Source organism: Hemiscyllium ocellatum, chromosome 20 (genome assembly GCF_020745735.1).
Source record: "Hemiscyllium ocellatum isolate sHemOce1 chromosome 20, sHemOce1.pat.X.cur, whole genome shotgun sequence".
Classification (NCBI taxonomy): Eukaryota; Metazoa; Chordata; class Chondrichthyes; order Orectolobiformes; family Hemiscylliidae; genus Hemiscyllium; species Hemiscyllium ocellatum.
This window is the reverse complement of record NC_083420.1, coordinates 19,654,897-19,681,287: the sequence shown is the minus strand read 5'-3', so window position 1 is coordinate 19,681,287 and position 26,391 is coordinate 19,654,897. Positions and strand designations below refer to the sequence as shown.

Sequence of the window (26,391 nt, the reverse complement as noted above, 5' to 3'; positions counted from 1 at the left end):
CACCTTCAATTTTGATGTTATTTGCAAACTTACTAACTGTACCTCTTATGCTCGCAATCAAATCATTTATGTAAATGACAAAAAGTAGAGGGCCCAGCACCGATCCTTGTGGCACTCCACTGGTCACAGGCCTCCAGTCTGAAAAACAATCCTCCACCACCACCCTCTGTCTTCTACCTTTGAGCCAGGGTGATTTAAGCTAAAGAAACTATGTTTTGAGACAGTTGCTAAAGTTTTAATTAAGTTGCGTTTGGAATGGTTGTGAAAAAGTCCTGAGCTTTCTGAGAAATTGCTGAAGAAAGATCAGTGACCGAACTTGTCTTTGTGTCACTTGGAGAAAGGGAAAGAATCACTTCTGGTCAATGAGTACAAAGTGACCAAAAGCAAATGCTTTTGACCTTGTTAGATAAGTCAGAAACTTTAATATGAAGGAAGGAGTGTTACTTTCCTGGGATTGATTGTCTGTAAAAAGGGTGGAATTGTTTTGCTGTTTATGAATATGACCTGAAGGATCTTATCACTTATGTTTATTACACAAATTAAAATAATAAAACAATCTTCTTTTGTTAAACATACATCGGCATCCTTGTGAGAATGTCTTCACAGTAACCGAACTGCAAAAATAAAACTTACGACCTATCAAGGCAGATTTTACACTCAGATCTGACGTTTTCAAGCAGGTCAGGCAGCATCCAAGGAGCAGGAGAATAAATGTTTCGGGCATAAGCCCTTCTTCAGGAATGAGGAAAGTGTGTCCAGCAGGCTAAGATAAAAGGTAGGGAGGAGGGACTTGGGGAAGGGGCGTTGGAAATGTGATAGGTGGAAGGAGGTCAAGGTGAGGGTGATAGGCCGGAGTGAGGGTGGGGGGGCAGAGAGGTCAGGAAGGCAGTGATTAGTTTGAGGGATTTGACTGAGACAAGGTGGGGGGGGAAATGAGGAAACTGGAGAAATCTGAATTCATCCCTTGTGGTTGGAGGGTTCCTAGGTGGAAGATGAGGTGCTCTTCCTCCAGCTGTCGTGTTGCTATGGTCTGGCGATGGAGGAGTCCAAGGACCTGCGTGTCCTTTGTGGAGTGGGAGGGGGAGTTGAAGTGTTGAGCCACGGGGTGGTTGGGTTGGTTGGTCCGGGCGTCCCAGAGGTGTTCTCTGAAACGTTCCACAAGTAGTCGACCTGTCTCCCCAATATAGAGGAGGCCACATCGGGTGCAGCGGATGCAGTCAATGGTGTGTGTGGAGATGCAGGTGAATTTGTGGTGGATATAGAAGGATCCCTTGGGGCCTTGGATGGAAGTAAGGGGGGAGCTGTGGGCGCAAATTTTGCATTTCTTGCGGTTGCAGGGGAAGGTGCCGGGAGTGGAGGTTGGGTTGGTGGGGGGTGTGGACCTAACGAGGGAGTCACGGAGAGAGTTGTCTTTTCGGAACGCTGATAGGAGAGGGGAGGGAAATATATCCCTGGTAGTGGGGTCCGTTTGGAGGTGGCGGAAATGATGGCGGATGATACGATGTGTATGGAGGTTGGTGGGGTGGTAGGTGAGGACCAGTGGGGTTCTGTCCTGGTGGCGATTGGAGGGGCGGGGCTCAAGGGCGGAGGAGCGGGAAGTGGAGGAAATGCGGTGGAGGGATCGTCGATCACGTCTGGGGGGAATCTGCGGTCCTTGAAGAAGGAGGCCATCTGGGCTGTACCGTATTGGAACTGGTCCTCCTGGGAGCAGATGCAGCGGAGACGAAGGAATTGGGAATATGGGATGGCGTTTTTACAGGGGGCAGGGTGGGAGGAGGTGTAGTCTAATTAGCTGTGGGAGTCGGTCGGTTTATAGTAAATGTCCATGTTGATTCGGTCGCTCAAGATAGAAATGGAAAGGTCTAGGAAGGGGATTTTAGTCATAATGACTGAAAATGAACATTTTGGGGAGCAGTCATCTGATAGTTTTAATTTATTCCCCTTTACCTGGTTTCAGTCTGCATCTCAAAATTTAATCAAAAATCCACATCTAGTTGCAAATCATATAGACAGATACTCACTGCGATTAACACCATCAGTGTATGTGCAGGAATTGCTGCCGCTGAAATAAAAACACAGTCTCGATGAAATGCTGCAGAAAATCTTAACAGATCAACCAAGGTGCAAATGGACAATTGCACCAACAAGAGCATCTCACACAAAGAATTCACTTCAAATATTTGGAGCTTAGATTCCCTTTCAATTGTCTAGAGGAGGAATCCTTAATTTCATCAGAACTAGGAGTAGGTAATGCAGGCCCTCGAACCTGCTCCACCATTTTAGACAATTGTAGTTGATCTCATCTCGACTCCAACTCCATTTTCCTGCCTGCTTGCCATACCCTTCAGGTAAAAAATGAGGTCTGCAGATGCTGGAGATCACAGCTGCAAATGTGTTGCTGGTCAAAGCACAGCAGGCCAGGCAGCATCTCAGGAATAGAGAATTCGACGTTTCGAGCATAAGCCCTTCATCATTTGCAGCTGCCATACCCTTCAGCCCATTGTGAATTTAAAATTTATCTATCCCTTACTACTTACTATGTTCAATGAAAGTTTCACTGCCTTGCAAGGAACTTAGATTGGTTCCATTTCTTTCTGTATATTTTACGCCAGTACTTGGGAACACCAGCACTTGCAAGTTTCCCTCCATTCCATTTACCATCCTAACTTGGAAGTCTATCGCCATTCCTTCACTGTCATTGGATCAAAATCCTGGAATTCCCTTCCGAATGGAATTGTGGATCAACCTACAGCATGTGGCCTGTAGCAGGTCAAAAAGGCTGCTCGCCACCTTCTTCTCAAGAGCAACAAGGGATGGACAATAAAATGCTGGCAAGCACAGCCCAGGATAGTCTTTCATTTTGGGATATGGTGGACACTAAATCCTGGCTTAACATTGCTGTTACATGCCTGAAGTGTACAATTTTAATGAAACATTGAGTGAATCAGATTTTCCCATTACAACCAATGCAAATGTTTTCACTAGATTAGGCAGGATTTTCTCTTTAAAAACGTTCAAACGTCATGCAATGGAATCTTGAGCAGCGGATGCGATAAATGAAATAAGACCATAAAATTCATAAGACATAGGAGCAGGAATTAGGCCATTCAGCCCATCGAGTCTGCTCTACCATTCAATGATGGCTGATAGGTTTCTCAAACCCATTCTCCCATTTTCTTCCCGTAACCCTTGATTCTCTTGATACTCAAACTCTATCTATCTCAGTCTTAAATATATTCTGTGGCAGTGAATTCCATAGATTCGCCACCCTCTGACTAAAGGTGTTTCGCCTTATCTCCATTCTAAAACGTCTTCCCTTTACTCTCAGGCTAGACTCTTGAGTCCTAGTCTCTCCTACCAATGGAAACATCTTCCCAACATCTACTCTGTCCAGGCCATTCAGTATTCTGAATGTTTAAATTAGATCTCCCCTCATCCTACAAAACTCCATTGAACGTAAACCCACAGTCTTTAAATGTTCCTCATATGTTAAGCTTTTCATTCCTGGGACCATTCTCGTCAATCTCGTTTGAACACGCTCCAGGGCCAGTACATCCTTCCTGCGATTGGAGACCCAAAACTGTGCACAATACTCCAAATGTGGTCATACCAGAGTCTTATAGATCCTCAGAAGTACATCACTGCTTTTAACTTCGATGCCTCTCAAAATAAATGCCATTATTGCATTTGCCTTATTAACTACTGATTCAACCTGCAAGTTTACCTTGAGAGAATCCTGGACCAGCACTCCCAAGTCTCTTTGCACTTCAGACATCTGAATTTTCTCCCCTTTTAGAAAATAGTCTGTGCTTCTATTCTTCCTACCAAAGTGCATGACCTCACACGTGCCCATGTTGTACTCCATCGACCACTTCTTTGCCCACTCTCCTATCCTGTCCAGATCCTTCTGTAGCCTCGTGCCTCCTCAATGTTACCTGTTCCTCTATCTATCTTTGTATCATCTGCAAACTTAGCTGGAATGCCCACAGTTCCTTCATCTTCTTCTTCTGTGCTGTAAATAAGTTAAAACCAGGTACAGCTATATTACTGAGTGTAGAGCACATCTTAAACATGATTTTTAATTCCATACCATTAATTTTGTTATGATCCAAGCTGATGTTAACACTGGGCTGTGGTGCTAGAAAAGCACTGCAGGTCAGGCAGCATCTGAGGAGCAGGAGAATCGATGTTTTGATCATAAGCCCTTCAACAGGAAGAAGCCTCACTCCTGATGAAGGGCTTCTGCATGAAACGTCCATTTTCCTGCTCCTCAAATGCTGCCTGGCCTACTGTGCTTTTCCAGCACCACACTCTCAACTCTGATCTCCACCATTGCTGTTCCTTTACTGTCCCTTCCCTCCCTGAGAATATAGTGGGTCTATCTACAGAACGTGGACTGCAGCAGAACAAGAAGACAGTTCACTACAACCTTTGCAACGGCAAGTGGGAATGGGTAATCAATGTTGGTCAGCCAAGAACACCCATAATAAATAAAAGGCATGTTAATGAATATCAATAAACACTTTTTTTGTTACTACTGAGTGTTGCCTTGCTGTTCACACCATGTTTGGAGAATGGGACTTTAGTTTCTCTCTGCATTGTGAATTTGCTTTTTGCTGAATTTGCCTCATTTTCTCTACAGCTTCAGCAATGCCAGCATCGTTCACGAATGAGCAGATTCTGCCCTTTGGTTTTCGCAACCTGTTTTGTTTTAATCACTAAGTGAGAGGTGGCATGTTCTTCTGCCTCTCCAGTATCCACCAGGTGCAGAATTCTCTCAGGTACTGGTCAGCATGACATTTTCCATCCCCAGGGACAGTGGTGTGCAGCCTGGGTGTGTGGCCCATTGAACAGTCTGAAAGGTCACTGGTGTGGTGAATAGGAGCAATCAACTGAAAAAAAAACACTCACTGTCTTTAGGCCAGTAAATGTCTTCCAGTGTTGAAGCCAGATCATACGCTGAACTGTAACATCCTGCATCCTTACCCTTTAAATTTGTGCGCTCTCCCTCACACATTTAGTTCTCCCCTGTTAAACCACAAGGTAAAGGATTTATTGGGATTCAGTCTCAAAACTTCCTTTCCATCACAAAAGTAGCTTCCGAGACCAACATCAGGACCACAAGGTTAGTGTAGTCAGAGACTTGGCTTACGTACTGGCCTCTTGTGTGGCAACTGAGTCAAGATTTAGCATAAGGTATATAAGGTATGGTAGAGAGAGTGAACAGAATGTTAGTGAGAGTGTTTTACATTGTATTTGAGTGAGGTACTGACGGAGCTGCATAAAGCTAAAGACATGTCAAGGATGTGAGAAATGGATTTGAAGCTGATACCTTTGAAAGTTGTCTGAGGGTGAGCTGGAGCTGATGTGAATGTCCGGTGTAGATCCTGAGAGCTGGTGAGTGCTGCCGAGTGAGAGATCGGTGTGTGGTTCATGGAACAGTCTGAAAGGTCGCTGGTGTAATGAACACTAAATGGAAGTGTTGTGGAAAATCTTGTAATAGTTTGTCTGTGTAAACCTTTTCTTGAAGCTGTCTGAGAAATATGGCGAGGTATTTAGCATCAAGCTGGGACCCACAACTGCAGTGGTGCTGACTGGTTATGAAACAGTGAAGGATGCTCTCGTCAACAATGCAGATGAATTTGGAGAAAGAGCACACATCCCAATATTTGAAGCAATTACAAAAGGACACGGTAATTTGCATTTCACTGTTGTTAAACTTGTCAGTTATAATCAGGTTGTATTCTGTCCCTGTTCAGATAATGAATACGTTTCAGTGTTTTGCATAGGTTAGTTTTTTTAAAGCATTATGTTTTAAAGAACTTGAGGAAAGAAACAAAAATAACTAATCAAATAAAATTGTAACTAATTTGCTGTAATTTCTAAAACATACAGTTATTTTTAATCGTGCAATATCCAGAAATTATAGCCGTTATCCTAGACCTAATGATGTGAACATGGGATGTTTAGTAAATTTGTTCAGCATCCTATTTTCCATGATTGGGTTAGAGATGTTAATAACATATTTTTGTTGTTTGTTGAAGGTTATATTGCAGGTTTGGGAACATAACTTGTCATGACCCTGGCTCATCTGTGATTTAGGAGAACGTGAGGAGTGCAGATGCTGGAAATCAGAGTCAAAAGGTGTGGTGCTGGTAAAGCACAGCAGGTCAGGCAGCATCCGAGGAGTAAGAGAGTCAACGTTTCAGGCATAACAATTCTTCTGCTCCCTGAATGCTGCCTAACCTACTGTGTTTTTCCAGCGCCACACTTTTTGACTCATCTGTGAAAAAGCACCCTTTTGCCTCGGGTTTCTGAATACCTTTAGTGAAGAGAAACCTGTTGAGCTTCAATTTAAAATTAACAATTGACCCAGTGTCAACTGAGACTTGTGATACATGAAGAAAGGTGGGATGACACTTGTATAGAGCAGAAAAATTTGCACAGACAATTTAGTCCAAATAACTTATTTCTGTCAGTAAAATCAATATAGGTCAGCTTACATTAGGGCCTGGGTGTCCTTGGAGAAGGACCTATTGCTTACAAATATCCTTTATGCTTGACATTTTTGTGACATTTCAAATGAAAAAGCTTTGAAAAGCTTTCTATGGCTTTAAGAGGTTACTTTGCCCTGTTGATTTTGAAGAGAGGTTTTAAGGCAGAGGTAGTGAGTAGTCTACCGGAACTGCTGGGGTGAACAGCTTGTGAGATCTTTGATAGTTTTAAAAGTTGGAACAAATGAAGCAGCCGGAAGGGATGTACTCAAACTCGGACAGAACCGTGATCTTTAGATTCCCGTAGAGAATACTGGGGTTGCAAAAAGTTGTGACATCTCTCTTTGCTACAGCTGAAAGCTGGAGTTCCCTCTTTGTCTGTCTGTCTCTCTCTCTCTCTCTCAGAATTGTGTTTTGATGTTCTTTCTTGTTGGATTTCTTGCAGGTAAGACAATCTGTTTTCTGAATCTGCCTTTTGCCAAGTGTGATAATTGGAACAGTTAATTAGTAATAGTTACTGTATGTATTATTTTGTTAAGTTTTCAAATGAATTAAGTTATTCTAATTCTTTCTTTCTTTTGCAACATTTTCACTATAATGGATGAACTATAACGTTTTGCTTTAAATCCGGTTGTTTGACCAATCAAATTGCATCTGGTAGGCCAAATCTTACATTCACCTTGAAAATAAGAAAACGTTAGGGTCTAGACTATTTTCAGAATAGTTTGAGGAGGTTTGATCTGATCCATATTACCACTGTTTGGGGATTCCAGAACCAGAGGATATAGTTTGAGAAAGAGGGCCAGAACATTCAGGAGAAACTTTAGGAAGTACAAATGATTGCAGGTGTTTGGAACTCTCTTCTACAAATGGGAGTGGTTGCTGGATCAGATGTTAATTCTAAATCTGAAATGGGTAAATCAATGGAGGTTAAGCAATGGAGTTAGGCTCTAGATCAGCCAGGATCCCATTGAATGGTGGAATACACTGAAGAGGTTGAATGGCTAACTCCGCTTGCGATGTTACTATGTTCCTATTTGTCCCTCCATCAACATCAGGAAAATAAACAATTTGCAGAAGCTTGCTGTGAATAAATTGGTTAACACACTTCCTATACTCTAACACCTGAAAAGTAACTCAGTGACTGAAGCATTTAGAATGCCCACAGGTTGCCTATTGAAATGTACTTTAGAAACGATACAAATATGAACCTTTCTCACTTCACTGTGTATAATTTAGCTCCGATTTAAAACTAACAATCGACCCAGTGTCAACTGAGACTTGTGATACATGAAGAAAGGTGGGAGGACACTTGTATAGAGCAGAAAAACTTGCACAGACCATTTAGTCCAAATAACTTATTTCTGTCAGTAAAATCAATATAGGTCAGCTTACATTAGGGCCCGGGTGTCCTTGGAGAAGGAGCATGCGGTGTCCACCAACACCCTGGAGTTGTTCAGGGAGAGGTGGGTGCCGCAGGGAGTGGAGTGCATCATTTCCCACTCCAACTCCATTTTGATTTAGTCCCTGTCCTCCCCTTCACTGTTTGATCACACAGCATTGCCCTTTGATGTGAAGGGCACTGCTTGTCACTGGCCACTTGGGTGTTTCCTTTCTTCCTGGTGGTGGAAATTAAATAAAGATTTGTGCACTTTGTGTTTCCCACTGTGTCTCACACTTGCGCACACACACCATGCTGGGTGCTGGGGAAAAATAAGCACTACCGCAGTTAGGCGGTAGTGTGGGGGTTAATAATAAAGAAAAAAAAATAAACAGGACATTTCCCCCCCCAAAAATATAACAGGAGACTAGAATCTCCTCAGTTAAGGACTGGCTCCAAGCTGGCTGGTAACTGCCAGTGCACTGTGTACTTGTAAATAAAGGCTGACCTGGTGATGGGATCAGATCTTTTAGTTCAGCAACACTCCCCAGGATTGTACCATTAAGTGCAGGCTTGAGGGACTAATTGGTCCTGCACTCCTTATTTGTGCGTTTGTGTTGCACAAAAACAGTAGCCACAGATCTCCTCATTCGATGCATCATTTTGTGAGTTTTAGTTGTAAAGCAATAGAGAGAACAGAGAAGGGAGAATAAATCGAAGTAATATTTTTTAACAATGATGAAAACTTGTATTTGCTTGCCAACTTTAATACGGTATACTGTATAAAGAATGTTGCCAGGCTTGATATCAGAGAAATAATGGCACCAACCATATAGAGAAGTGGTATGACAAAGACATGGTCAAAGAGATAGGCTTTAAAGGAAGACATGTATTTATCACAGTTGCTGCAACCAGCAAACCTGTCAAAGCACTTCACAAACAATGATGTACTTTTAAATTGGGTGCAATTTCCGTTGTAATGTAACAAATATATTAGCCAATAGACACTTAGCAACACCCAATAAAAGAGAAATATGATAATGAGAAGATAAACTCTTCTTTATGATATTGATTTAAGGATTACTATTAACCAGAATACTGGGCGTAATTGCTATCCTCCTTGTCAAAACAGTACCTTCCCAAAGACGGTAGTTCTGGCATTGCAGCATGCCTGCAGTGGAGGGCCAGAGGTTGTGATTTTTCTGTTTGAGCCTGAGGGTGGAATTTCAATCCAGAACCGAATGATTCAGAGATCAATGTATTATAACCAAGCATCATGTAGGAAGGAAGAGAGATAGATAGGTTGAGCAGATGTGCACACTGTAATGGCACTCATGTCTCTTTGACCTCATGGTCGTATCCTTTTGACAATTACCAGCTGATCGGATTGGGGGAAACTCCAACCAGGAAAGCAACTGGAGATACAAACAGTTCATGAGTAAAAATAATAGGGAGGTTAACTGTTACCGGGCTAAACCAGGGTTTGTGTTCCTTAATACAGCCACCCGGACTCTCCCAGACTTGTTTGCTGTAGGGACAATCGGGCCACTCACTGTTCCATGCCTACAGTGAGCTCACACCAACCGCAGAGTAGTTACCTGAGCTATTAGCGAGGAAGTTTGTGTGGATTGGAAGGACCCAGTAACTCTGGGATCTTCCCTTGGCTACTGGTTTCTCAGGGCATTATCCCTTGAAGTTTCAGTGGGAACAATAGCAGCAAAAAACAGGAATTACCTCATTTGTGGGTTAATGTCTGGGAAATAGTACAGCGAAGGGACTAAATGTGGTTAAGAAGGAATTGGTTAACAAAGAATTGGATTATCAATTGGCCCAACAAAGAGGAGTGTGCACAATCATGGGGGACAAATGTATTATCCAGGAATACAACATAACCCATGTGATCCAGTCCTTTCAGAATCAGACAAGGTTCCACGGCAGGAGATGGCTGGCTGTGAGGGATACTGGGATGGTCTTGGGGGTCTTATATACTGCATTGGCTGGTTATTATTGTCATTATAATCATTATGTGTTGTGTTGCCATATATACTGGCAGGTTCTCATGAATAGGTTGACTGCACCTCTCTTTTCCCCACAAACCGTGCAGTTGGCTAGGATTCCCCCTGTGGACCACTCCTACCCTGACACGAAACCCCAGGCGTTGCTGCCCTCGGCTCCCTCTGTGATGAATCCAAGGCCTATTTTTATGACTCTGAACCACTACCACCACCATCACCACCATCAGATAACCCCCCCGGGGTCTGGTTACGTTCCCCCATTTGTGGACACTCCCAATCTGCTCTTTTGATCTTGTGATCAAAGAGGAAGGATTGTCAAAGAAAAGTTGACACACTTTGCCTGGCAGCCATTGTTACATAACTGGTCTCGCAAGTTAAAGCACAGATTGCTGGCATGCTGTATTGAAGAAGTGCTTCTGTAACTATTTTTCTAAAGATAACCTTGCAACTGCCTGAGAGTCCTCACTTCCCCCAGACCCTAGACTAGTTCTGCTTTCATAATGATGTTAGGCTCATTGTGCCACTTATGTGTTCTGATTCCTACAGAACCTTGTGCAAACAATTTGGTACATGCTAACATTCAAGGCTGCCTGATTGGGAAACACTTGTGACAATAACAGGGACTGACCATGGGCTTCACCTAACCTCATGACTTCTGTGACTAATGGTCAGCTTCTGCCTAAAATGCTATATAACCTTTAACCTTTTGCATAACTTCAGACTATGCCTGTTTCTGCCTGAGGCAAGACGTACTCCCCATGGCTGTGCAATGAAGACTGTTAATGCTCAAGGTCTGGCTCCTGAGAATTTCTTCAACAATACATCAGCGATGCACAGCACACACATATGGGTACTTTGGGAACGAAGTAAAACCCACACCAGACTCCAGCTCCAGTTCACTGACATCGGGGGGAACTTGAAAGGTAAATTTTTGCATCAAAATAGTAAAGAACAGGAACAGTTCCATTTTACACAAGCCCTCCAATCTGCAGCAAACACAATGCAAAAGTATGCCAAAATAGCTCTTGAAGTAAACAGTTATTTTTGAAAACAAATGAATTTCAGAAATGTGACATTACAGTTCGAAAACAACCTTTGTTTTGACGCTCTCCATCCATTTCACATCTGTTCAAATGGCAATTCGATTAAATAACATGAAAAGATCCCTGCTACAGTTCTGTGGGTACAGAAATCACCTCCAAAATAGACAATTGTGGATTCAAGCCCTTGAGGACAACAAAAAGAAAAATTAGATTTGGTACATTTACTGCAAGAAACATCAATGTCACAAACAATGGCTGTAATGAGACAGTTGATAGTTTGTTGTGTGAAATTAAATCTACAGCATCTGTGTAACAGGAGTGTAGTTAATATAAGGACAACTTGATGTTGAGAGACTAGTCACCTGAGGGCAGGAACCTGGTGGGACATGTAACCTGTAAAACTAGAGCAATACAGATGCTGGAAGTCAGGAACACCCACAAATCCAGCAGGTCTGGTTGCATATATGAAGAGAAGCTATTCTCTCCCATTTCTTCTTAAATTGGACCCATTTTAAATCTCTTTTTCTCTTTCACCACCATTATGTTAAAAATCACACAACACCAGGTTATAGTCTAATAGGTTTAATTGGAAGCACTAGCTTTCGGAGCGCTGCTCCTTCATCAGGTGGTTGTGGAGGACACAATTGTAAGACTCAGAATTTATAGCAAAAGTTTACAGTGTGATGTAACTGAAATTATACATTGAAAAATACCTTGATTGTTTGTGAAGTCTCTCATCTGTTAGAATGACCATGTTAGTTTCACTTCTTTTATATGTAAATCACAAAACCTTTTAAAAAAAGGTTACATTCTCAGGTTAACTTTAACAATTGGTGTTAGCCAGATAATATGTTGAAGGTGTTCACCCCTTGTGTACTGTTGTCTGTGCCATAATGTTTAGACTGATACTAATCTAAAAAATGAGTGAACAGAGTCTTACATGGATTCATACAGTTTTTGAGCATAGTGCAATGTAACTCTGCAAGTACAAATTCACCGCACAAACGTATATGTGTGTATGTGTGCGTGTATATGTGCCTGCGTGCCTGGGGTGGGGGGTTGTGACTGTCTGTGAGAGAGAGTGTATATGTGTGTGTGAGAGAGTGTAAAGGGGTCCAAGTCTGTGAGAGGGTGCATGTGCGCGTGTGGGAGTGTGTGTGTGTGTATCTGTAGGAGTATGTATTAGTGTCTGTGTGTGTGTCTGTGTATAGGAGTGTTGTGTGTGTATATATTGGTGTGTGTGTGTGTGTGTAGTGGAATAGTGGTCAACTGTAGTATGACATGAACCCAAGGTCCCGGTTGAGGCCCTCTCTATGGGTACCAACTTAACTATCAACCTCTGCTCAGCCACTTTTCGCTGCTGCCTGTCCCGAAGTCCGCCTTGGAGGATGGTCACCTGAAGGTCCAAGGTCAAACGCCTCCAGCTGGATTAAACAGTTGGCCTAAAAGAGACATTTTAATGATCACATTAAATCAAGCATTGGCCCTTTACAGGAAATCACAGTTGCATTGCTCTTTAGGTAAGACCCTGAAGCTTGTTCCCTTGGCTGCTGAAGGAAGATAGACAGGAAATCGTCAACACTCTCACCAGAATTTTTCAAACTCCTTCAATATCCAGATTGTGCTGTGGAACTGCAGAACAGATCATGAATTGAGAGGTGGAAGAACTAGAAATCTATATACTAGTTTGTCAAATCTATCAGATGTGATCTATTTGAATGCACATCAGAGAGGGGGCATAGAGCAATAATTGTGATCAGTTTGGATGGTTTCATGCAAAGTGCTAGCATAAACATTGTGCCCTGAATGGTTCCTTTGGTGATATAGATTTCTGTGATTCTTTGAGGTACATCTGCATTTATAAATATGTTGAAGCACAAAGAAAAGAAAATGGTAATTCTGTTCATTTACCTTACATGAATCAATAATTTGTACCAGGAAATCTGATTCCTCAATTATTTTGTCTTCAATGTTTTCTTTCCCATTCCAAAATCTCATCATGTCGTGAGGACAAATCTTTGCATTTGCTTCCAATGATTCTCCATGACCAAAAATAAGACATTAAATTAAATCCATCTGAAAGAAGCAAATATTGTGACCATTGAAATATTTATTTTAACTGACAATGTTTCTCAACGAATCAAGGGCGTGACTAATGAGGGAAATTGTATGCAGTGAACTGATAAAGGTTGGCATTTGTATTGTGCAATATTTCTATACTACATTTCAATAGGCAACCTGTGGACATCTAGGAGAAAATAAGGACTGCAGATGCTGGAGATCAGAGTTGAGATTGTGGTGCTGGAAAAGCACAATCGATCAGGCAGCATCCGAGGAGCAGGAGAATCTACATTTTGGGCATAAGCCCTTCATCAGGAATTCCTGCTCCTCGGATGCTGCCTGACCTGCTGTGCTTTTCCAACACCACGTTCTCCTAATGCTACAGTCACTGAGTTACTTTTCAGGTGTAGTCATTATTAGAACTTAGGAAGTGTGGTAACCAAATTATTCATAGTAAACATCCACAGATTAACTATTTTACGGATGTTGATTGAGGGCCAAATAGGAACACAGTAACATAGGAAAAGGGGAAGGTTGTTCATCCCCTCAAGGGTGTTCCACCATTGAATGGGATCCTGGCTGATCTAGGGCCTAACTCCATTGCTTAGCAGAGATTTGCCTATTTCAGATTTGGAATCTACACCTAATCTAGCATCCCGCTCCTGTTTGTGGAAGACAGTTCCTAACATCTGCCATCATTTGTGTTTCCAAAAATTTCTCCCGAATGATCTGGCCCTATATCTCAGACAATGCCACCTAGTTCTAGAATCCCTAACCAATGGAAGTAATTTAACTTTAACTACCATGTCTTTTTCTGTTCATATCTTAAACGTTTCGATCAGATTACCACTTAAACATCTACATTTGAAATAAAACAGGCCTTTTTTTAAATAATCTTTCCTCAGAACTTAACTTAATAGCTAGGACATTAGGAATTGATGTTTATATTTGCCAGGAATTGGTGTTGGAGAGACTGTTAGGTCTGAAGGTTGATAAGTCCCCAGGGCCTAATGGTCCACATCCCAGGTACTGAAGGAGGTGGCTCGATAAATCATGGATGCGTTGGTGATTATTTTCCAGAGTTCGATAGAATCGGGATCAGTCCCTGGGATTGGAGGGTGACTAATTTTTGTACCACTTTTTAAGAAAGGTGGGAGTGAGAAAGCAGGAAATTATAGACCAGTTAGTCTTACTTCTGTGGTGGGAAAGATGCTGGAGTCTCTTATAAAGGATGAAATTACGACACATCTGGATAGTAGTAACAGGATAGGTCAGAGTCAGCATGGATTTATGAAGTGGAAATCATGCTTGACTAATCTTCTGGAATTTTTTGAGGATATAACTCTGAAGATGGATGAGGGAGATCCAGTAGATGTAGTGTACCTGGACTTTCAGAAAGCTTTTGATAAAGTCCCACATAGGAGGTTAGTGAGCAAAGTTGGGGCGCATGGTATTGGGGCCAAAGTGCTAACTTGGATTGAAAGTTGGTTGGCTGACAGGAAACAAAGAATAGTGATAAACGGCTCCATTTCGGAATGGAAGGCAGTGGCCAGTGGGGTACCACAGGGATCAGTGCTAGGACCGCAACTTTTTACAATATATGTTAATGATATAGAAGATGGTATTAGTAATAACATCAACAAATTTGCTGATGATACTAAGCTGGGTGGCAGGGTGAAATGTGATGAGGATGTTAGGAGATTACAGGGTGACCTGGACAGGTTAGGTGAGTAGTCAGATGCATGGCAGATGCAGTTTAATGCGGATGATATGGTTATCCACTTTGGTGGCAAGAACAGGAAGGCAGATTACTACCTAAATGGAATCAATTTAGGTAAAGGGGCAGTACAAAGAGATCTGGGTGTTCTTGTACAGCAGTCAATGAAGGTAAGCATGCAGGTACAGCAGGTAGTGAAGAAGGCTAATAGCATGCTGGCCTTCATAACAAGAGGGATTGAGTATAGAAGCAAAGAGGTTCTTCTGCAGCTGTACAGGGCCCTGGTAAGACCACACCTGAAATATTGTGTGCAGTTCTGGTCTCCAAATTTGAGGAAAGACATTCTGGCTATTGAGGGAGTGCAGCGTAGGTTCATGAGGTCAATTCCTGGAATGGTGGGATTACCTTACACTGTAAGACTGGAGCGACTGGACTTGTATACCCTTGAGTTTAGAAGACTGAGAGGGGATGATTGAGACATATAAGATTATTAAGGGATTGGACACTGTGGAGGCAGGAAACATGTTTCTGCTGATGGGTGAGTGCCGAACCAGAGGACACAGCTTAAAAATACAGCGTACACCATTTAGGGCAGAGATGAGGAGAAACATCTTCACCCAGAGAGTGGTGGCTGTGTGGAATGCTCTGCCCCAGAGGGCAGTGGAGGCCCAGTCTCTGGATTCATTTAAGAAAGAGTTGGATAGAGCTCTCAAGAATAGTGGAATCAAGGGTTATGGAGATAAGGCAGGACCAGGATACTGATTAAGGATGATCAGCAATGATCATATTGAATGGTGGTGCAGGCTCGAAGGACAGAATGGCCTACTCCTGCACCTATTGTCTATTGTCTATTATCAGGAAATACAGTTCTCTGCTCTGCTTTAAAAAATGCATAAGACATTTTATGCTGTTCAGAGAGCAAAGATGAGAATTGAGCTAAGTGCACCTCTGACAATACAACATCCCTCCACTACCCGGAATTGACAATCAGGACTATATGATCAGCTCTCTAAGGAAGAGCGTGAGCTCAAACTATCTGACTCAGAGACAAGTAAGCTACCAATGGGGCAAAGCCGAGAATAGATTGCATTGTAGTACAGTGATCTCAACGTGGAATTGATGAGTTAATGGTTGAACATGAGAATGTTTTATTTCATAGCACCATTATATGCTCAAACACTTTTAAAAAACTTTTGTTTAAAAAGTCATAAAAATGTCAAACATGAAGATATTTGCACTTAACCAATCAATTTGACAAATAATTTGAATGAAAAATTTAGGAAGCCCAGATATGGTTATTGGAGATATTAGTATCATATGTGCATGGCATTCCCTTATCTACCAGTGCAGACCAAATTGAATTTACAGCACAGCAACAAGTTATTTGGCCCTCGTGGTTTATGTAAGCTTTTGTACTCGACACAAGCCTCCTCCTACTTTCCATCATGTAACATAAATCCCATTTGACACTGGGTCAATTGTTAATTTTACATTCAAGTTCAATAGGCTTCTCTTCACTATAGGTATCCAGAAACTTGAGGCAAAAAGGTCTTACCCAGTATCAGAACAGGTTGTGTTCCCAACCCTCCAGTTTAATCTTTTGTGTATTACTAAATATATTGTTAGCATTTCTATAAAAACCATGGAAAATATGGTGACAAATGAATTTACTAAAACGTCTCCACATCAACATCACCAAATATTCATAATGGCTACTGTTTTCGGATATTGCATGATTAAATACAACCATATATTTTAGAAATTACAAAAAATTAGTAACAATCTTTTTTTTATCTTTCAAAGTTCTTTAAACCATAATGCTTTAAAAAAAAACTAACCTTTGCCAAAGTTAAAAAGTATTCATTATCTAATCAGGGATAGAATGCAACCTGATTTTAACTTAGAAATTTTACAACAATGAAGCTAAAGATGCAAATTACCACGTGCCTTCAATATTCTTTCAAATATTGGGATGTGTGCTCTTTCTCCAAATTTATCTGCATTGTTGATGAGAGCATCCCTCACTGCTTCATAACCGGTCAGCACCACTGCAGTTGTGGGTCACAGCTTGATGCTAAACACTTTCCCATATTTCTCAGACAGCTTCAAGAAAAGGTTTACACAGACAAATTATTACAAGTTTTTCCACAACATGTCCATTTGTTCATTACTGATCTGAAAATGTGTTGCTGGTTAAAGCACAGCAGGTTAGGCAGCATCCAAGGAACAGGAAATTCATTACACCAGTGACATTTCAGACTATTTCATGAACCACACACCGATCTCTCGCTTAGCAGCACTCACCAGCTCTCAGGATCTACACCGAACATTCACATCAGCTCCAGGTCACCCTCAGACAACTTTCAAAGGCATCAGCTTCAAATCCATTTCTCACATCCTCGACATGTCTTGCTTTATACAGCTCTGTCAGTACATCACTCAAATACTCTCACTAATGTTCTTCTCTCTCTCTCTCTCTCCCTCTACTATACCATCCCTATACCTTATGATAGATCTTGACTCAGTCCACATGAGTTAGGTTAGTTCCTGAGTAAAAAATGAGGTCTGCAGATGCTGGAGATCACAGCTGCAAATGTGTTGCTGGTCAAAGCACAGCAGGTTAGGCAGCATCTCAGGAATAGAGAATTCTCTATTCCTGAGATGCTGCCTAACCTGCTGTGCTTTGACCAGCAACACATTTGCAGCTAGGTTAGTTCCTGAGCCAAATCTCTGACTACATTAACCGTGTGCTTCTAGTATTGGTTTCAGAAACCACTTGCACCTCTGTGATGGAAAAGGAGTTTTGAAATTGAAGCCCAATAAATCTGTTACCTTGTGGTTTAACAGAGGAGAATTAAGTGTGTGAGGGAGAGGGCGCAAATTTAAAGGATAAGGATGCAGGATGTTACAGTCCAGCGTATGATCTGGCTTCAATGCTGGAAACCATTTACTGGTCTAAAGGCGGTGAGTGTTTCTTCAGTTGATACCTCCTATTCACCACACCAGTGACCTTTCAGACTGTTCAATGGGCCACACACCCAGGGTGCACACCACTGTCCCTGGGGATGGAAAATGTCATGCTGACTAGTACCTTAGAGAACTTTGTACCTGGACAGACAGAAGAACATGGCCTCAGCCTCCCTTCAGTTTTTATTAAAGTTCTATCTTACATCCGTTTTTCTAAATCACAGTTTAATTGTGGTGCCTTCTCAGCCCTGACTAACTTTAAATACCCAGACAGTCTCACTCACCCAGTATCATTACCTGCCCAACAGAATGTCAATTTTGGTGTAATATCACCCGAATTCATAGAATCCCCCTGCAGTGTAGAAACAGGCCATTTGGCCCAACAAGACCACACTGACCTTCAGAAGAGCATCACACCCATTCCCCTACCCATCCCAGACCCATTCCCCTACCCTATTACTTTACATGTCCCCTGACTAATGCACCTGACCCGCACATCCCCTGAACACTATGGGCAATTTAGCATGGCCAATTCACCCTAACCTGCATATCTTTGGATTGTGAGAGGAAACCGGAACACCTAGTGGAAACGCACGCAGACAAGGGAAGAATGTGCAAACTCCACACAGTTGCCCAAGGCTGGAATTGAACCCAAGCAGCAGTGCCAAACACTGAGCCACCATGCAGCACTGGTTGTTGGCACTGGTGACAATAACTCACATTGAGATCACACCTTTAGTGCAGAAATTCACATCCCCCCAAGTGCTGAACACAAATGGCAAAGGGCAAACCAGGCTTCTGATTTACTGATGAAGGCCTCTTGCCCCAAATGTCAATTCTCCTGCTCCTTGGATGCTGCCTGACCTGTTGGGCTTTTCCAGCACCCCACTCTTGACTCTGATATACAGCATATTCAGTCCTCACTTTCTCCTTCTGATTCACTGTCCGAGTCTAACTCGCTCTTACCTTCATCAAAGATTTGTTCAACTTCTTCAGATCCAAAATGTGCAGGTTCCCGATCACTGGGAGAGAAGGGGGTCCGGGGGGGAAGTTAACGACTCCGGGGTTTTTCAAGCCGCTGTTGAAATACAGCAGGAGGATAATGGTCAGAGCCCCCAGCAACACCAGGGTGATGGCATCCACAGGGAAAACACTTACAATCGACATCCCGGGATCGAAACTGGCAACAGGAGGGGCCGCGGTTTATATTCGAGCTCAGCTCCTGCACTGAAAAGATTCAAAAGGGAAATCTCTCACTGGTCAATGTGGTTTTGCTCTCGGATTATCTGAACTTTCCCTTGTCGAAGCCCCGTTGTGTAATGAACTGCAGTGGGTGGTAATGACCTTCAAACCAATTGGAAGGCTGGAAAGAAAACTCTGTCCCTCCCAAAGAGTTCTTAACTGTAAACGATCTCCAAAACAAAACCCATCTCTCACTTAGTGAGTAAAAAAAACACAGAGCATCGAAAGGCAGAGTCAGCTCACCCGTGAACAATGTTGGCATTATCTGTTGGGAAAATGAGGGGAAATCAGCAAAAAGAAAATTTACAATACAGAGAGAAACTGAAGTCCCATTCTCCAAACATGTTTTGAACAGCAAGGCAAATCTCGCGAGTAAGAAAGAAAAGGTTTGTTAATATCGGTTTCCACTAATTTTTTCACAAAAATATTCACATTGGAGCGGTGGCTGACTAGCATTGATTACCCCTGCCTATTTGGCCTTGAGAAGGTGGTAAGAGAAAGTGAGGACTGCAGATGCTGGAGATCAGAGCTGAAAATGTGTTGCTGGAAAAGCGCAGCAGGTCAAGCAGCATCCAAGGAGCAGGAGAGTCGACGTTTCGGGCATGAGCCCTTCTTCAGGAATGAGGAAAGTGTGTCCAGCAGGCTAAGATAAAAGGTAGGGAGGAAGGGCTTGGGGGAGGGGTGTTGGAAATGCCATAGGTGGAAGGAGTTAAGGTGAGGGTGATAGGCCCAAGTGGGTTTGGGGGCGGAGAGGTCAGGAAGAAGATTGCAGGTGAGGAAGGCGGTGCTGAGTTAGAGGGATTTGACTGAGATAAGGTGGTGGGAGGGGAAATGAGGAAACCGAGAAATCTGAGTTCATCCCTTGTGGTTGGAGGGTTCCTAGGTGGAAGATGAGGCGCTCCTCCTCCAGCCGTCGTGTTGTTATTGTCTGGCAATGGAGGAGTCCAAGGACCTGCATGTCCTTGGTGGAGTGGGAGGGGGAGTTGAAGTGTTGAGCCACGGGGTGGTTGGGTTGGTTGGTCTGGGTGTCCCAGAAGTGTTCTCTGAAATGTTCTGCAAGTAGGTGGCCTGGCTCCCCAATATAGAGGAGGCCACATCGGGTGCAGTGGATGTAGTCAATGATGTGTGTGGAGGTGCAGGTGAATTTGTGGCGGATATGGAAGGATCCCTTGGGGCATTGGAGGGAAGTAAGGGAGGAGGCATGGGCGCAAGTTTTGCATTTCTTGCAGTTGCAGGGGAAGGTGCCGGGAGTGGAGGTTGGGTTGGTGGGGGGTGTGGATATGACGAGGGAGTCATGGAGGGAGTGGTCTTTTTGGAACGCTGATCGGGGAGGAGAGGGAAATATATCCCTGTTGGTGGGGTCCGTTTGGACGTGGCGGAAATGACGACGGATGATACGATGCATATGGAGGTTGGTGGGGTGGTAGGTGAGGACCAGTGGGGTTCTGTCCTGATGACAATTGGAGGGGCGGGGCTCAAGGCCGGAGGAGCGGGAAGTGGAGGAGATGCGGTGGAGGGCATCGTCGATCACGTCTGGGGGGAATTGCAGTCTTTGAAGAAGGAGGCCATCTGGATTGTATGGTATTGGAACTGGTCCTCCTGGGAGCAGATGCGGCGGAGATGAAGGAATTGGGAATATGGGATGGCGTTTTTAAAGGGGGAGAAGGTGTAGTTTAGTTCGCTGTGGGAGTCGGTCGGTTTATAGTAAATGTCCATGTTGATTCGGTTGCCTGAGATAGAAATGGAAAGGTCTAGGAAGGGGAGGGAGGAGTCTGAGACGGTCCAGGTAAATTTGAGATCGGGGTGAATGTGTTGGTAAAGTGGATGAACTGTTCAACCTCCTCGTGGGAGCACGAGGCAGCGCCGATACAGTCATTGGTATAGTGGAGGAAAAGGTGGGGGGTGGTGCCAGTGTAGTTGCGGAAGATGGACTGTTCCACATATCCTACAAAAAGGCAGACATAGCTGGGGCCCATGCGGGTGCCCATGGCTACTCCTTTGGTTTGGAGGAAGTGAGAGGATTGGAAAGAGAAGTTGTTCAGGGTGAGGACCAGTTCAGTCAGTCAAAGGAGGGTATCAGTGGAAGGGTGCTGGTTGGTATGGCGGGAAAGGAAGAAGCGGAGGGCTTTGAGTCTCACCTTGGCCTCCTTCCACCTATCGCATTTCCAACACCCCTCCCCCAAGTCCCTCCTCCCTATCTTTTATCTCAACCTGCTGGACACACTTTCCTCATTCCTGAAGAAGGGCTCATGCCTGAAACATCGACTCTCCTGCTCCTTGGATGCTGCCTGACCTGCTGCGCTTTTCCAGCAAAACATTTTCAGCTCTGATCTCCAGCATCTGCAGTCCTCACTGTCTCCTTCAATAAGTAATGCATCCAGGCACTAGGACCTTGTAGAGTACGAGCATGAATTGTGACAGGCTGCCGGACCATCACTGCTCCCTCTGTCTCTCTGTCTGTGTCTGTGCTGCCCTGTGCAGCCCAGAAGCCAGTAACACAGCCACCTCATCCCACCCCCCAGGAACAAGTTCCACAGCGCCAAGAAAAGTGTGGGTTACTGAGGGAAGGGGAGAGGGCGGGGGTGTGGTGTAGTGCTGGCAGAGGTTCCTTTTTTTTCCCAAAGAGGTTTTGAGACTCAGTGATTTTAACTTTAGTCGGAGGTGGGGGGAAAGGTGGATGTGCCCGATCCAGCCCGGGGAAAGGTGGATCGGCAGGAGGCGAGACAGATGGAAAGACGCCAATTAAATTTCTCTCATTCGAGATCCTGTGACGGTGGGAAATTGACAGGGCGGCCCTGCTTATTTTGTTTGTTTCTCTGGTGTTTTGTGTCGCCTGTCTGTCCTATCAGTGTATCTTTGCCCGACCTGTTCCGTTTCTGCGTTTGTCAGTGCTGCAGTCTGTTCTCTATTCCCAGCTCGAACCAGGGGTCAATGAGGTTGTGGGACCCCAAACCCCCGGGAGAAGGATCAGCCCAGGGACAAGTCTGACTTGTCCCACTGAGGCGGCGGTCCGTGGACACCAACTCTCTCAGGGAAGTAATAAGCACCAGGGTAACCATTCCTGCCCGGACAGGAAGATCGGGAATATCCTGTTTATACTGGTCACCAGCCAATATTGTTTGAGAACAGAATCGGGAAGGTAGGTACGGCGACCCTTCGTGGCAGGAGTTTAGATAAGTTTAGGGAAGTGTTCAGACTGGGGAATACAATTCCAGACAGAACCTTTTCCCGGGCTGGATCAGGTACTCAGCTTGTGTTCTGGCTCAAGTTGGATCACGCACCTGCCTGAATGGGGTATAATTTAGGATGGCCAGGTTTTCGGAGCTTACAATCGCCTTTACCAAGCACTGAGGTAAAAACAGTGACTGCAGATGCTGGAAACCAGATTCTGGATGAGCGGTGCTGGAAGAGCACAGCAGCTCAGGCAGCATCCAAGCAGCAGCGAAATCAACGTTTCTGATGAAGGGCTTTTGCCCGAAACGTCGATTTCGCTGCACTTTGGATGCTGCCTGAACTGCTGTGCTCTTCCAGCACCACTGATCCATTTACCAAGCAGTGCTCAGTGCCGAAACGTGGGAGACTTCAAATTAATCTGAGCCGTGGCTGCCCTCCCCACTCGCCCACCGAGCAAGGGTCAGCTCACCAGGCTGGAATCGATTTAAAATTTTGTTCAGGTCCGAGACCCTGTCTAATTTAAGACCCTCCCGGACTATGCCTAACTGTGGAGAAATTACTCAATTGAATAAAGACCACACAAGCGCGGATTGGGTGAAATTGACAAACTGTTTAAAACAAGCGGGAGGCTGACACAGAACTGACAACCTGCACAGGTAGACCAAAGGGTCTCTTCCTCAAACAATGGGCACTGGCAGTGTTTATAGGGATACAGTAACGTGGTGTGAGTCACAGAACAATCACGATCAATGGGAGGACAATCAGCCCTCCGTTAGCAGCAATCAGTCTGTGACTGAGTCAGGAGATTCCCATACTCTGTGAGAATAGGTGCTAATGTCTCTCATCCTGCCTTCAACGGGTTTCACTGTGGTTCGTCCACCTTGGCACCTTTCAGTCTGAACATCCTCTGTGGAGTTTCAGTATGTGTGAGGAACAGGCTGCCATTAAGGGCTTGGGGAGCGGTTGTGCTTATTGTGGGCGAGGAAGTTTACTAGGAGAAAGTGAGGACTGCAGATCCTGGAGATCAGAGCTTAAAAATGTGTTGCTGGAAAAGCGCAGCAGGTCAGGCAGCATCCAAGGAACAGGAGAATCGACACTTCGGACATAAGCCCTTCCCGAAACGTCGATTCTCCTGCTCCTTGGATGCTGCCTGACTTGCTGCGCTTTTCTAGCTATACATTTTTCAGCTAGGAAGTTTATTGTCAGGCTCTGTCTGGAAGTGTATTCCCCAGTCTGTAAGTGGCTGGAGTCATTTCCTGTTTGCTGCCCAGTGTCTTAGTTAGTCTGTTTGGCCAAGGCTGAGACACTCTGGGTAGTTTCTGTTGTGGCTTCGGCAGACCTGGTTCCTTCTGCTCTTTGTGGCCGTGCTGTGGGTGGACAGGGTAGTGGATTTTCTCCCACAAGAAGGGTAAGACATGGTTTTTAGTTTAATTTTGTATTTTTACTCTGAGGAGCTTCTTGACATTTGTAGTCTTTACATTTATGTTAATGCAGCCCTTCAACAACTGGAGTGAACAGCTCAGTGCATCATAAAATAAGGCAGAAGAGAGAATAGAACTGCTGCTGCCTGGCAACAGGAGTACAGTAACACAAAGTCAGAACAATTCAGCAGATGTCAGGCAGTTTGCAGATTCATTCAGACAGGAAAGGTCGGTAACAGCAGGCTGTGAGTCAGGGCAGGGCCGAGGAGATCTCCTGAGTTGCTGTGAATAAACCCCAGAAGCAGAACGCTGTGGAGGTGTCCGAGAGGAAGCCATCCTACAAAGCTATTGGAGACATTGGTGTCAGGGACCATGACAGGTTGTAAGTGAGTTGAGTTGGAAGCTTGTTGAAGGGTCTCAGGAAGAGACACTGATGAAAGAAAATCACATCCTGTGAATGTAGAATGTGGTCAGGAAGAAAGTGGTTAAAGTCATACCAGCTGAACATTGGGATAGGAATGACCCTACACTGAGGTTTGTGTGTTTGTAAGATTGATATCAGGGAAGATATTGGAAACTTTCTGCCCCATGTTTGAAATAGGACTTTTGAAAATAGTTGTTGGATTGTGTAACATTTTTCTCTTGTCTGTCTTTAAACTTCAACGTTTTTTTGTTAAAAGTACAATGACAGCCTCTTGTGAATACATTCAGAGTCTGACCAGCATAGTAAATGAAAAGAAAATATATCATTCAAGCGAAGCTCACTCTGGGATCTGACTGACCTAGTACTACCATCACGTTACATAATGACAAAATTAATGGTTTGAACTTCAAAAAAATCATGATTGAGATATGCTCTACACTCAGTAATATAGCTGTACATGTCTTTAACTTATTTACAGCACAGAAGGCGACTATTTCATTTATCGCATCTGCTGCTGGAGGTTCCATCACACAATACTTGCATTTTTTCTTTGAAGAGAAAATCTTGCTGAATCTAATTAAAGTGTTTGCTTTGGTTGTAATCTGATTCACTCAACATTTTGTCAATTTTGTACACTTCAGAAAGAGTCATAGAGTTGTAGAGTCCTGCAGCACGGAGACAGGCCTTTGGTCCAAATTGGAAGATAACGACCAAAATGTTCACCCACATGAACCCTATTTCCCTGCACTTGGCCCATATCCTTCTAATCCTTTCCTAGCCATGTATTTGTCCGATTACCTTTCCAATGTTGTTAATGTACCCGCCTCAACCTCTTCCACTGGCAGCTTATTTCATATGCATACCAGCCTCTATGTAAAAAAATGTTTTGCCTCAGGTTCCCTTTTATTCATTCCTCTCTAACCTTAAACTGATGCCCTCTACTCCTCGATTCCCCAGCCATGGGAAAATGACTGAGTTTGTTCACCTTATCCGTGCTTCTCATGACGTTGAACACCTCTGAAAGGTCCACCCGAGTCTCTCACGCTCTAAAATAAAAGGTCCCTACAGCTCATACCATTGAGTCCAGGCAAAATTCTTGTAAATTTCTTCTGCACTGTTTCCAGTTTATTAACATCCTTCCAATAACAAGGTGAGCAAAACTGAACACATTACTTCCAAGTGCATCCTCACCAACGTCCTGTATGACTACAACATAACTTCCCAACTTAGAGTCATAGAGTCATAGAAATGTACAGCATGGAAACCGACCCTTCGGTCCAACCCGTCCATGCCGACCAGATATCCTAACCCAGTCTAGTCTCACCTGCCAGCACCCGGCCCATATCCCTCTAAACCATTCCTATTCATATACCCATCCAAATGCTTCTTAAATGTTGCAATTGTACCAGCCTCCACCACATCCTCTGGCAGCTCATTCTATACACGTACCACACTCTGCGTGAAAAAGTTTCCCCCTAGGGCTCTTTTATATCTTTCCCCTCTCACCCTAAACCTATGTCCTCTAGTTCTGGACTCCCTGACCCCAGGGAAAAGTCTTTGTCTATTTATCCTATCCATGCCCCTCATAATTTTGTAAAACTCTATAAGGTCACCCCTCAGCCTCCGACACTCCAGGGAACACAGCCCCAGCCTGTTCAACCTCTCCCTGTAGCTCAGATTTCCCAACCCGGCAACATCCTTGTAAATCTTTTCTGAACCTTTTCAAGTTTCACAACATCTTTCCGATAGGAAGGCGATCAGAATTGCACACAATATTCCAACAGTGGCCTAACCAATGTCCTGTACAGCAGCAACATGGCCTCCCAACTCCTGTACTCAATACTCTGACCAATAAAGGAAAGAATACCAAACACCTTCTTCACTATCCTATCTACCTGCGACTCCACTTTCAAGGACCTATGAACCTGCACTCCAAAGTCTCTTTGTTCTGCAACACTCACTAGGACCTTTTCATTAAGTGTATAAGTCCTGCTAAGATTTGCTTTCCCAAAGTGCTGCACCTCGCATTTATCTGAATTAAACTTCATCTGTCACTTCTCAGTCCATTGGCCCATCTGGTCCAGATCCTGTTATAATCTGAGGTAACCCTCTTCGCTGTCCACTACACCTCCAATTTTGGTGTCATCTGCAAACTTACGAACTATACCTCTTATGGTCTCATTCAAATCATTTACATAAATGATGAAAAGTAGTGGACCCGGCACCAATCCTTGTGGCACTCCACTAGTCACAGCCCTCCAGTCTGAAAAGCAACCCTCCACCACCAACCTCTGTCTCTACATTTGAGCCAGTTCTGTAACCATATGGCTACTCCTCCCTGTATTCCATGAGGTCTAACCTTGCTAATCAGTCTCCCATGGGGAACCTTGTCGAACGCCTTACTGAAGTCCATATAGATCACATCTACTGCTCTGTCCTCATCAATCTTCTT

The 26,391-nt window shown here is 43.9% G+C and overlaps 1 pseudogene; it reads left to right on the top strand.

The window, feature by feature from the left end:
• Nucleotides 1-26,391, top strand: part of LOC132825582 (cytochrome P450 2K6-like) — a 107,644-nt pseudogene that overhangs the window by 25,080 nt on the left and 56,173 nt on the right.